The sequence below is a fragment of the Musca autumnalis genome, unplaced genomic scaffold (genome assembly GCF_047663935.1).
Source record: "Musca autumnalis isolate F117 unplaced genomic scaffold, ASM4766393v1 scaffold_4, whole genome shotgun sequence".
In the NCBI taxonomy this organism is placed as follows: Eukaryota; Metazoa; Arthropoda; class Insecta; order Diptera; family Muscidae; genus Musca; species Musca autumnalis.
The window spans coordinates 192247229-192260348 of record NW_027411977.1 but is presented as its reverse complement, the minus strand read 5'-3'; positions in this window follow the sequence as shown (position 1 = coordinate 192260348).

Here is a 13120-nt window from a genome sequence, read left to right as displayed (position 1 = left end):
GGATTCTCCCATTAGGATCAGCTCTGTCCATGATTGCCACTTGAAGGTCTTCATCATTCGCCACTGTGGCCGGTCTATCGTATGGCTTTTTGCGCAATTGACCGTACGCCTTGGAGTTAACTTTTCCAGAGGAGGTGGATGCCTTTTCCGTACTCAGTTGCTTCTGCTTGGTTGTATGTTCAACGGTCTTCTTAGGTGAAGGCTGAAGGCTGTACTCTCGGAGGAACGAACGCGCTTCACAGATTTATGCTGTGGGACATTATTCGTTCCACCTGAAAATAATGTTTCCTTAGCTGACTTTACCATCTTCCTGTTAAGACCAGTATTTCCAACCGCTTCACCTTTGCTTTTTGGAGCAGAATAGGGCTTTGAGGCAGAGTCCCTCACGGTCGTTCACCCTTATGGGTGCCCGTTGGTTTGGGGTTGCACTCAATAGCCTTTTCCATTACCCTTTGGCTTGGGTTAGGCTTCGGAACAGATTTCGGCTAAGCACATTTGCCAGTGGCAGCGGGCTTAGCAGGCTCTACTACTTTATTCGGGAGGAAGATCCTTTCCACCTGGAAATGAAATTTACGTGGGTAAGTTCTCTCGAACTTCCTTATAAATTTCAGCTTACCCTTGATGAGCTGGACCTCCCTTTCCGAATGCATGTTCGCATCTCGCCCTACGAACTTGCGGAGATAAGATACGGCACTTTATAGTGCTTCACATCAAATGCTTCTCGTGCAGATACAACCTTTGAGCCGCTGTCCGTTGTCGGTGTCTCGTTTCAGTAGCCGTCTGCCTTTAAAGCTTATTGTCGGCATGTGGCGACACAGGACCAGTCGGAATCAGACTTGCCTTCGGTTGAACATCAAGGTCTACACTCCCTTCGTTAGAGCCACAACAATCTTCCTGAGTAGACTTGGCCGGAATCAGTCATCAGTCAGGGTAAGATTGCAATTCCTCCGGGAGTGTGTCTTCACTATGCTCATCCGGGACAAGGCTTTTCAGCTGGTCGAGGAGTTCCCTACTCTGCCTCTCTAGACTGTCAGGAATAGTTTTGAGGGTCCCGTGCAGGTCGTCCCCGACCATAACTACGGCCCTGTCTGTCACAATCACATGATTTCGACGACACATGGCTTGTGGTCTCACCAACGCTTGCCGCAGGTACTGGATTATTAACTCCCTGCACCGTAACATTATTTCTCCTATTCTTTCTACCCAATTTTTGGTCCACGAGGCGTCCGAAGACCTCCAAGGTTTCCACGATGTGCGGGGCCGGGTCCGGCTTTGGTTGCCCTAGGTCGGCTCCGACTCCACACATCGCAGAGACCCCCTTCCCATCCGCCACCCGAGAAGACGCGCCTAGTGGGAGAATGGCAAACTCCCCTAGGAGGAGATAAAGATTATTCCAGTACAGCAACAAAATGGCATGCTTTCGTTGCAGTATTTGCTCGAATGTTGCCGTTAAAGACATCCTAATCACCATATGATAGATAGGACCCCCCACACAGGCATATCAAGAGGGACCTTTATAATCTAGAATGAGGAGACTAACGTTACAAGAGAGAAGAGAGAACAACCGAATTAAGCAGAAAAACGAACATGCAAACATATCATATCACAGTTACAACAACAACCATATGACATACCTATATTTGTGTCTTGTAACCAACTCTACTTCATTGCAGCCACAACCAATACACAATTATGTCATTAGCATACTTATCCTTGCTTATGCCATCGCATATCTCTCTTGTAAACTTTTCTTTATCCAATCTATACATACATTATTAGAGACTGTGTTTAGCTGTTCTATGGCTCAATTTTTTCTATGAAAAAAAAAAACTTGCGAAGGACTTGTTCCGTTACTAAGTCGTCAAATATAATAATATATTTTTCCAAGGGTGAGCAATAAATCTGACGACTTAAAAGAAGTATTTAACTGACTGGTGCAAAATGTTGTTCTAAAAAATGTTCTAAGATGATACAAATAAATAGAAAAATGACAGATAATAATAGGTCAGAGGGGGTGTTTGTTCCAAAAAACCAAATATGACTCCAAACGGAAATTACCTGTTACTTCCTTAAAGTTTGTTCATATAACATTTATATAAGTTCATTCTAACTTTCCTCTCAGTAATGTCAAATAACGTGTTCCATAATATTCTGAATAAATGAAACACAACAAATTAAATTTTTGTAAAATCTTCTTTATTTATGTTTTAATAATTTATTTTCTTGCATTTTGAGTTTAACTTTACAATTTTTTTCTTGTGTTTAAATATTTTGGTTTTAAAAATGTGTTTGTTGTTGCTCTTACTTGCCGTGTTTATATCTATTTTTTACAAGAAAACATAGTTTTCTTTAAATTTTAAAAAAAGTACTAACATTACATTTTTAATTATTGAGAAATGCTATTACAGATTTGCAGGAAGTTTTATTTATTTAAGATTCAAAAATACATATATACAAAAAAGGATAAAAATAATTTAAATTTAAATAAATTTGTTAACAATGTAGCATTTGTGTTTGCTTATTTAAATCTATAAATTAATTTTTTCTATACAAACGTGTTTAATTGATTTTGATTTTTGTTTTTTTCTTAGAATGATAAAGGCCTCATAGTATAAGTTTAATAAGAATTGTAAACTAAAAGAAAAATGTTTTCTTGCAACATATCCACGCACATTCGTTACTATTAATGATATACCGAACCATACATTGTATACTTGAATCGCCTTTTAATCAGTTTGTACGTTCAGCTATCATTTGTTCTTTAGTCATTCAAATTTGGTAATCAGATATGTACCATGTTCATAATAATGATGGAAAAATTAACAAAAAAGCGCCACTAGCCACCACTGTATATGTTAAGAACAAACATTTTAAAGGTACAGAAACAGTTTCATTTATTTTTTTCTCATTTATAAATAACATCCGTTATAAAAAAAGAACAATTTTTGTCATTCATTTTGCCTGTTTTTAATATTTTTTAAACAACAGAAGAGAAATCGTATTGATTATATTTTTGTCGTGTTATTTATTTCATTTCCGTTTTCATGTTTCTTTCTTTAATTTTAAAAATATATAAACCTGTTTATACTTTACAAAACGAAATGTTTGTTGCTGCTTACGTTTGTTCGTAATAAAATTAAAATTATATAAACAATTTGAATACAATTAAAAAATAGGTGTTTATGATTTAAATAACAAATAATATAAAATTAAAGCCTACTTTTAGGTGGCATATTTATTTATTGTTTTATGTAAATGTATACACATTAATTGCTTGATCATAATGCTATTGATATTATAAATATGTATCTATTTTTATATATAGTATCATATAATTTATATAAATCCAAATCTATATTTATGTAGTTATTTAATAATTTAATACATGTATGTATATAACTAATTATTATATAATTTCATTAACTGAACAAACAGAAAAACAAACCACAAAACAAACATGTGTAATCAATAATACACTATTGTTGCCCTTTAATGGAAAACAAACTGAGTAATTAATAAAAAAAATAAATTAAAACAAAGTGAATTGGAATAAAGAATACATTTCCATTATACAGAAGTTATTCTTTAGCGATTGATCAAATCTCTGATTTAATTATAATTCACACTTCCGTAACTTCGTGCCACCTTTATAAGGTCTCTTATTGACATATGCGAGCGATAGCTCTCATATGGAGAACCGCTTTAAAAGTTATAGTACCCACCATCCATTTTAACATATGACCCTAGGACTTTTTTCCCCTTTCTAAGAGGTTATATTCGCTTTGATACGATGAACATTGGCCACATCGAAATAATGTATTTTGCAATCCTAATATTTTGTCCAAAATTAGAACAAGTTAGGGTACCTCCCCCACAAAAGTTCAAATTTTTTTCGGTAAAATGGTGCGCACGATAACTCTCGGATTCGGTCCTACTTTTGAAAATCGTAGTATTTTTCAGACATACATAGATCAGCTTCGAATATGGTTACGTCTCACATAAATTTTCATAAACGCTGGCACAAGTTCAGTTTAGGAACTATTGCCGGGTCGGCATCGAATATTTTGCAGCTGGTTATGCTAGCGGCCCCATTCACGACGGTAATTTTTTTGCAGTGGCAAGGTAAATTTCAATTTTTTATTAAAATAAAAAAAAAATTACGAGCAAATCCGCGATTTTTGGTACATGAGTTAAGAAAAAACAAGTAAAAAAGTATCAGTCGGCTTTGCCGACAGAGATATACCCTCAGCCTGTTTATATTGAAACAATTTTTTCCCCACAAAACTTATGTATTTAGGGGGTTTTAAAAATTTTGGGCGTTTGAACCGACAAAAATGTTGATTAGGATTAAAGATCAAAAGTTTTGTGGAGGAGATACTAAAAGGAATGGATCTCCAGCCACTACATATGGTTTCTATGGGGTTTTTACACCATTTGGGCTGTTTTCTCAAGAAATATGGACTTGCCCCTGAAAAAAAAACTTTTACCATCGTAATTGAGGCAGCGAATGCAAGTTGCTTCAACAAAAATAAAAGTGATTCGAGAGCAGGTCTTAAAGTGAACTTATCCGAAATTTTGTGTGGGAGGTACCGGATGGAGTAGAGTATTTGAGCCTGATCTATATCAGGAAGATATATTAGGATGCGTAAAGTATGGACCAATTCGGCCACTCCCTTCAAGAGTTATCGTACAAACAATTTTTCCGAACTTTTTTGAACTTTTGTGGGGGAAGTACCTGAAGGAGTGGACCGCTATGGCTTATCTTCGAACGTAAACTATGTTTGAACAAAATATTACTAAGGCTAAATGTTGAACCGGCCGCTGAATCGGCAGATCCGTTCTGGAGTCATCTTGCGCTCCAACCACCTCACACGGTGTCATAGGGGTTTTTTGCAACTTTCATGCTATTTTCTCAGGAAGTATGGACTTGCTCCTAATGAAACTTGTACCGTCGTATTGGGGGCAGTGAATACAAGGTTCTAAAACAAAAATCAAAGCGATGAGAGAGATGGCCCTAAAATTAACTTTTCCGACATTTTGTGTGGGAGGTACCCGAAGGAGTGGACCGATTGAGTCAATATTGAAACCTTATCTAAGTCTTATACACATTTCAGGATGTGCAAAGTATGGACCAAATCGGTTACTCCCTTCAAGAGTTATCGTGCGCTCAAGTTTCCCGAACATTTTCGAACTTTTGTGTGGGAGGTACCGGAAGGAGTGGACTGATATAGCCCATCTTCGAACTTAAGCTTAGTTTGGGCAAAATATTACGAAAGCCAAAATTTGGACCGAATCGGTTCATCCGTTCGAGAGTTATCGTGCGCTCCAGCCAGCCAGACAGACAGACGGACGGACGGACATTGCTCAATCGACTCCAAATTGTCTGAAACACATTTCGTCCAAACATACTTGGGGTCTAAAACCATTATTTCGATGAGGCACATTTTGCCCGTATGAAAGTGTATATACCCTTCATAGCCTAAAGGCTGAGGGTATAAAAAATAAAATTAAATACAAAGTGAATTGGAATATAGAATAATAGAACAAAGTGAATTGGAATATAGAATACATCTCCATTATACAGAAGTTATTTGTATACCCTTAGCATTTGTGCTAACGAGGGTATATACACTTTCATACGGGCAAAATGTGCCTCATCGAAATAATGGTTTTAGACCCCAAGTATGTTTGGACGAAATGTGTTTCAGACAATTTGGAGTCGATTTAGCATTGTCCGTCCGTCTGTCTGTCTGGCTGGCTGGTGCGCACGATAACTCTCGAACGGATGAACCGATTTGATCCAAAAGTTGGCTATCGCAATATTTTGTCCAAACTTAGTTTAAGTTCGAAGATGGGTTATATCGGTCCACTCCTTCCGGTACCTCCCCCACAAAAGTTCGAAAACGTTCGGAAAATTTGTGCGCACGATAACTCTTGAAGGGAATAACCGACTTAGTCCATACTTTGCACATCGTGATATTTCTACCAAAATTAGATGAGGTTCAAATATGGACTCAATCGGTCCACGCCTTCGGGTACCTCCCACACAAAATTTCGGAAAAGTTCAGTTTAGGAACTGCTTTCGAATCGCTATGATTTTTGTTGCAACAACTTGTATTCACTGCCCCCATACGACGGTACAAGTTTCATCAGGGGCAAGTCCATACTTCCTGAGAAAATAGTCTAAAACTTACAAAGAGCCCCTATGACACCGTGTGTAGTGGTTGGAGCGCAAGATAACTCTCGAACGGATCTGCAGATTCGGTCGAAAATTTGGCCTTCGTAATATTTTGTTCAAACATAGTTTAAATTCAAAGATAAGCCATATCGGTCCACTCCTTCAGGTACCTCCCCCACAAAAGTTGAAAAATGTTCGGAAAAATTGTGCAAACGATAACCTTTAAAGAGAGTGCCCGATGTAATCCATACTTTGCACATCCTAATATATCTACCAGATATAGATCAGGTTCCAATGTCTCCTCCTTCTGGTAGCTCTCTTACAAAATATCGGATAAGTTCACTTGAAGACCTGCTCTTGAATCACTTTGATTTGTTTTGAGGCGATTTGCATTCGCTACCTCCATTAGACGGTAAACGTTTTTTCAAGGGCGAGTCAATATTTCTAGCGAAAACAGCCCAAAAGGTGTAAAAACCCCCTATGTCACCATATCGACGCCTCCAAACAATAGTATGCTAAGTCGACTTAGCATGTTTTCAAGTTCTTCACATTTTTATATTTAACGTCCTTTAACTTAAATTCTGTCAAATTTTGGTTATAATCGGACAATCCGAACAGAAGTTATAAACAAATATTTACTTAGCATAGTACTGAAGGTCAAAGAAATTTCCAAACTTTTGGAGCTTGTCCTGAAAAACTCACTGTTCAGAATTAGCAAACTATTATTTGGAGGTGTCGAGCGTCCTTTAATTTAAATTCTGTCAAATTTTGGAAATGATCGGTCAATCCGAACAGAAGTTATAAACAAATATTGACTTAGCATAGTACTGAAGTTCAAAAAAATGTCCACACTTTGAGAGCTTCTCCTGCAAAACTTACTTTTTAGACTTAGCATACTATTATTTGGAGGTGTCGATATGTTGCGGTCGGAGAGAACTATAACTCTCGAACTGTTCAACCGATTTGGTCCAACATTTGGTCTTCGTCATATTATATCCAAACTTAGTTTCATGGGGCAATACCGGTCCACAACTTCCGGAACTTCTCCCCAATATTTAAAAAATGTCACTAAAATGCTAGGACGATATCATTTGAATGGGACAACCAATTTGGTCCAAACTTTGGATCTCCTAATATTTTGTCAAAATTTAGTTTAACTTCTAAAAAGGCCCATATCGCTCTTCCCTAAGGGTACCTCCCCCACAAAAGTTCAACATTTGTGTCTTAGTGCAGTTAATTCATAATCCACATTTTTGTCGGCAAGCTCAAATGTCCAAAAAGGTCCACAAAATTCAGAAGAGACCTTAAATACATTCCACTTGTCCGTAGGTGAAAGTTTCACTTCACATTGGCTGAGGGTATAAATCTGTCGGCAAAACCGACTGACACTTTCTTCTTTAGCGATAGATCACATCTCTGATTTAATTATGGTTCAACCATTCGTAACAGTAAGAACACTGGGTAAAATAACTATTACACATGCCACCTTAATAAGGTCTCTGGTTGACAGATGCGAGCGATAGCTCTCATATAGAGAACCGCTTTAAAAGTTATAGTACTCACCAACCATTTTAACACATGACCTTAGGACTTTTTTTCCTTTTCGAAGAGGTTATATTCGCTTTGATACGATGAAAATTTGCCTCAGAAATAATGGTTTTAAACCGCCACAAAGTTCAACATATTTCGGTAAAATGGGGCGCACGATAACTCTCGGATTTACTTCGAATATGGATCTACTCCTTTGGGTACGTCTCACATAAATTTTAACAAACGCTGGCACAAGTGAAGTTTGGGAACTATTGTCGGATCGGCATCGGATGTTTTTGCAGCAGGTTGTGCTAGCGACCCCATTCCGACGGTAATATTTTTGCAGCGGTAAATTTCAAATTTCTTCTACAATTCCATTGAGAAAAAGAATTAAAAAAATCCTGGTTACAAATCTGTTCGCGTTCACAAAATTGGATGCTGCGCTCAAAAGTTATGGGAATTTTATTATAGAGGAAAAATATTTAAAAATTCCCTTTGTGTTGTACTAGGCAAATATATGTATAAATCGTAAAGATAATTTGAAATCTATCTGCAGATGTTTACATATTTTCTAATTTTCTTTTATTTTCGCGGAAAGTCAAAAACAAAACAGTATGAGTCGGCTTTGTGATAGTGATATAAGGCCTGTTCGACAACTTCGCAAGTTAAAAATATTTGCAAGTTCTTGCAACTACTTGCAAGTACTTCTCACTTCACATTTATTGAACAAGTTTGTTATCAAACAGCATTTTGTAAAAGTTTTTACAAATTTGTACAAACTTTTGAGTTATCGTACAGACCTATACTCTCAGCCTGTGTGAATTAAAACTTTCATCCATTGACCACGTCCGAATTGAATACCGGCTATGCAGCCGAAATCCTTTTCCCCAATAATTATGTATTTAAGAGTTTTTAGTTTTTCTTTTTTGGCCCTTGCTGTAAATATATATTTGGATTAAAGATCAAAAGTGTTGGGGAGGAGGTACCTGAAGGAATGCATCGGCATAGTCCATTTTTGAAGTGGATTTTTTTAGTCATTTCTTTAGACTTGCTTATAAAAAAAAAACATAATATCGCTATAAACAGGACCACAAGCAGTAACATCGGTATACATTTCCAAAGGATTTTCGAACAATTGTATAAAAATGTTAAACTTTTGTGGAGGAGGTACCCTAAGGAGTGGACCGATATAGTCCATATTCGAACTTTATCTAAGAATCGCAGTAGTATTACGATGTGCAAAGTATGGACCAAATCAGTTACAGCCTTCGAGTGTTATTGTGCGAAACCATTTTAGCGAAAAGTTTTAACCTTTTGTGGAGGAGATACCAGAAGGAGGGGACCAATGTGGCTCATCTTCGGACAAAATATTACGAAGGCCAAATGTTCATCCGTCCAATTAGGTTCATCCCTTCGAGAGTTATCGTGGGCTCCAGCCACTACACATGGTCCCATAGGGGTTTTTATAGCTTTCGTGCCATTTTCTCAGGATATCATGACTTGCCTCTGAAAAAAATTGTACCGTCGAAATGGGGCAGCAAGTGCAAATAGTTGCAAAATGAATCAAAGCGATTCGAGCGCAGCTATAAAACTTCACTTTTCCGAAAATGTGTATAGGAGGTATTCGGAGTAATGGACCTATATAGTCCATAACCTAACCTGATCTATGTCTCGTAAAGATATTTCGATATGCAAAGTGTTGACCAAATCGGTTACTGCCTTTGAGAGTTGAGGGCCTGAGCCGCATGCTGGACAGATGTCTTGCACGATGTCATCGATCCTTGCCCTAAAAGAATTTAGAGGGCTGCACCTTCCGAGCGTAGTTGAGTCAAAACTACTCTGGTTTGCCGTGCCAGCTGACGCTTCTCAGTTGCAATATATGCGGGATGTTCTCCGAGGACCGCATTCACACCATAGTTGTTTATGGCATCTGCAACTGTATCCGTGTGAATGTTATTTAATCCTGTTTGATAGGCATGACGATCTCACTTTCTAGATCATGAAGATTCCTCCTGGCATGCCCTGATGGGAGGTCCTATCCACAATATGGCGATAAGGACGGATCTCATGGCAATACCAAATACTGAAATTGTGTTGCTGTACTAGAAGAGTCTTTATCTCTTCATGTAGATGGTTCACTGAAGCCATGAAGAGGCATCCTGTTGTAGTTCTCAGGGCGGTATTCTGACAGGTTTGAATATTTTCCATCGCGTGGCACTTATATGCTGCAAAACAACCTTGCCGACACCAACGAAAATGACAGATCAGCATGAAAACTTACAAACTGAGTATCCGATTTGGCCGAAACTTTGCACATGGTAAAATTTTCTTCAACCCTACATCAAATTCCAAAATCGCCTATATTGCAAAACATATTCGGATATCTCTCTCACAAAAGCTCAACATTTTTGAGGCTTAAAGGCTTTTCGGGGATCGTTTGCAATTTGGAAAGTACTTCTTGTGGTCCTATTTACAGCGATCTAATGTATTTCGCTGTCAAGTTCAAAGGCGAGTTTCATTTATCAAAAAATTCTAGGCAGATCGTTTTGAAATTTTCACCATAGATAGGTAGTTTTTCGCCAGGAGATAATGACACATACTTCCTGAGATAATGAACTGAAGGTAAAAAACCCCATATGGTCACTAACTATAATGTATGGTGAGCACTTTAATTCTAAGAGGAAGGAAGAACCGGATTTCGTGCAATCATTACACATTGGAGAATTTCTTCCAATATTCCCATAACATACCTCCGCCACAGAAGTTGGAAACTTTTTGCTTAGGATATTATTACAGCAGATATTGGTGTTCTCCAATTACAAGGACTTATTTTTTATTTGGGAAGCCCAAACTTCTTGATATAAGGCCCGGAAATGCCCAAAAACCTAACGACACCAGCCAAAATGGTGCTCTTTTGATTTAGTAATAAAAAGGGCTTTTGGATTTTTTGACGTAGCCGCTTTGCAAACATGTTTGCCAAAGTTCTTCTGTTACCTCACTCACAAGCAACAAAATTCGTGCATGAATGCAATTTAAGATCTGCCTTTTATATAATCTTTGGGTACCTAATACTACTGTGCAATATTTTTGAAAGAGAAATCTCATGCATTACTTTCTTCATGTATTCAGTCAGGGCTCAGTCCACTTTTCAAAGTCATAAATACCAAATATTTGACAACTAAAAAAGCGTAAGGATTGGGGCGGGCCGAAGTTTTTATACCCTCCAACATAAAATTTTCTGAACTAAGACGGAATAATTATTTTCTTTCGTGTCCACAATTTTAGGCGGAGATATTTTTTGACCACTGATACCTAAATAAGCTAAAAAAGCATAAAAATGTGTATTCAATCGGTCGGGAATCTTATATGGGGCTATATCAAAGTGTGGACCTATGTTTCGGTCACCTCAAATGTCGAATAACAGATACTTGGGAAAAATTGTAGCTAAAAGGAAAAAAACAAAAAATCGGGAGGTAATACCAAAACATTAACCTACGTTGACAGTTTTTTTGTGGAAATGTTGTGTAACTACTGGAAACCTCAAATGTCGACTTACAAATATTCGGTCGAAATTGTAGCTAAAATCTTCAAAATACCGAAAATCAGAAGGTAACTACCAAAACATGGACCTATATTGACAGTTTTTGGTGGAGATGTTTTGTGACCACTGGGAACCTCAAACGTCAAATTACAGGTAGTTCTGTCGAAAAATGTAGCTACAATACTCGAAATACCGAAAATCGGGAGGTACCGTTATTGGTGCTGTTCCAAAACGTGGTCCTATGCTTAAAGTTTTTGAAGGATATATTTTGTGACTACTGGAAACCTCAAACATTAAATTACAGGTAGATCGGTCAAAAATTGTAGCTAAAATCCTCAAACCACCGAAAATCGGGAGGTATCGCTATATGGGAGCCATACCAAGACATGGACCTATGTTGACAGTTTTAAAAAGGGATGTTTTGTGATCACTAGGAACCTCAGCTGTCAACTTACAGGTAGTTCGGTCAAATATTGTAGCTAAAATTCTCAAAATACTGAAAATCGGGAGGTACCTTTATATGGGGGCTATACCAAAACATGGACCTATGTTGACGGTTTTTGATGGAGATGTTTTACGGTCACTGGGAACCTAAAATGTTCAATTGCAGGTAGTTTGGTAAAAAAATGTAGCTAAAATCCACAAAATACCGAAAATTGGGAGGTACACTTATATGGGGACTATACCAAAACATGGACCTATGTTGACAGTTTTTAGTGAAGATGTTTTGTGATTACTAGGAACCTCAACTTTCAAATTACAGGTAGTTCGGTGATAATTTTTAGCTAAAATGCTCAAAATACCAAAAATCGGGATGTACCGTTATGGGGGCTATACCAAAACATGGACCTATGTTGACAATTTTAGGTGGAGATGTTTTGTGATTACTAGGAACCTCAACTATCATTTAGTTAGGTCAAAAATTGTAACTAAAATCCTCAAAATACCGAAAATCGGGGGGTACCGTTATATGGGGGCTATACTAAAACATGGACCTATGTTGACGGGTTTTGGTGGAGATGTTTTGCGGTCACTGGAAACCTCAAATGTTCAACTGCAGATAGGTTGGTAAAAAATTTTAGCTAAAATCCTCAAAATACCGAAAATCGGGAGATACCGTTATATGGGGGCTATACCAAAACACGGACTTATGTTGTCGGTTTTTGGTGGAGATATTTTCCGATCACTGGGAACCTCAAATGTTAAATTTCAGGTAATTTGCTCAAAAAATGTAGTTAAAATCCGCAAAATACCGAAAATCGGGAGGTACAGTTATATGGGGGCTATATCAAAACATGGACCTATGTTGACGGTGTTTGGTGGAGATATTTTGTGACCACTGGGAACCCCAAACGTCAAATTACGGCTAGTTCGGTCCAAAAAATTTAGCTAAAATCCCCAAAATACCGAAATTCGGGAGGTACCGTTATACCAAAACGTGGTCCGATATAGCCCATCTTCGAACTTGACCTGCCTATGGAAAAAAGACACTCGGGTTCAAAAATATAACGTTCTAGCTCAATTATTGAAAACGCTAGAGTGATTACAACAGACGGACAGAGAGAAAGACGGACATGGCTAGATCGTCTTAGAATTTTATCCTGATCAAGAATATAAATACTTTATATGGTCGCAAATGATTAGTTCGATGTGTTACAAAGAGAAAAACAAACTTAATATACCCTCCAAACTATGGCGGAGGGTATAAAAATCATAACTAATTGACAAAATCTATCGAAATTTGCTAAATGTACGATGCGAAAGAATTACTAACTTTCCAATAAAGAGTAGACAACTGTAGTGCGATTTACTAAATTTTTTATATATTTTATTTCGCATATGCAGTGGTATAATGGTTACTATGTCCACAC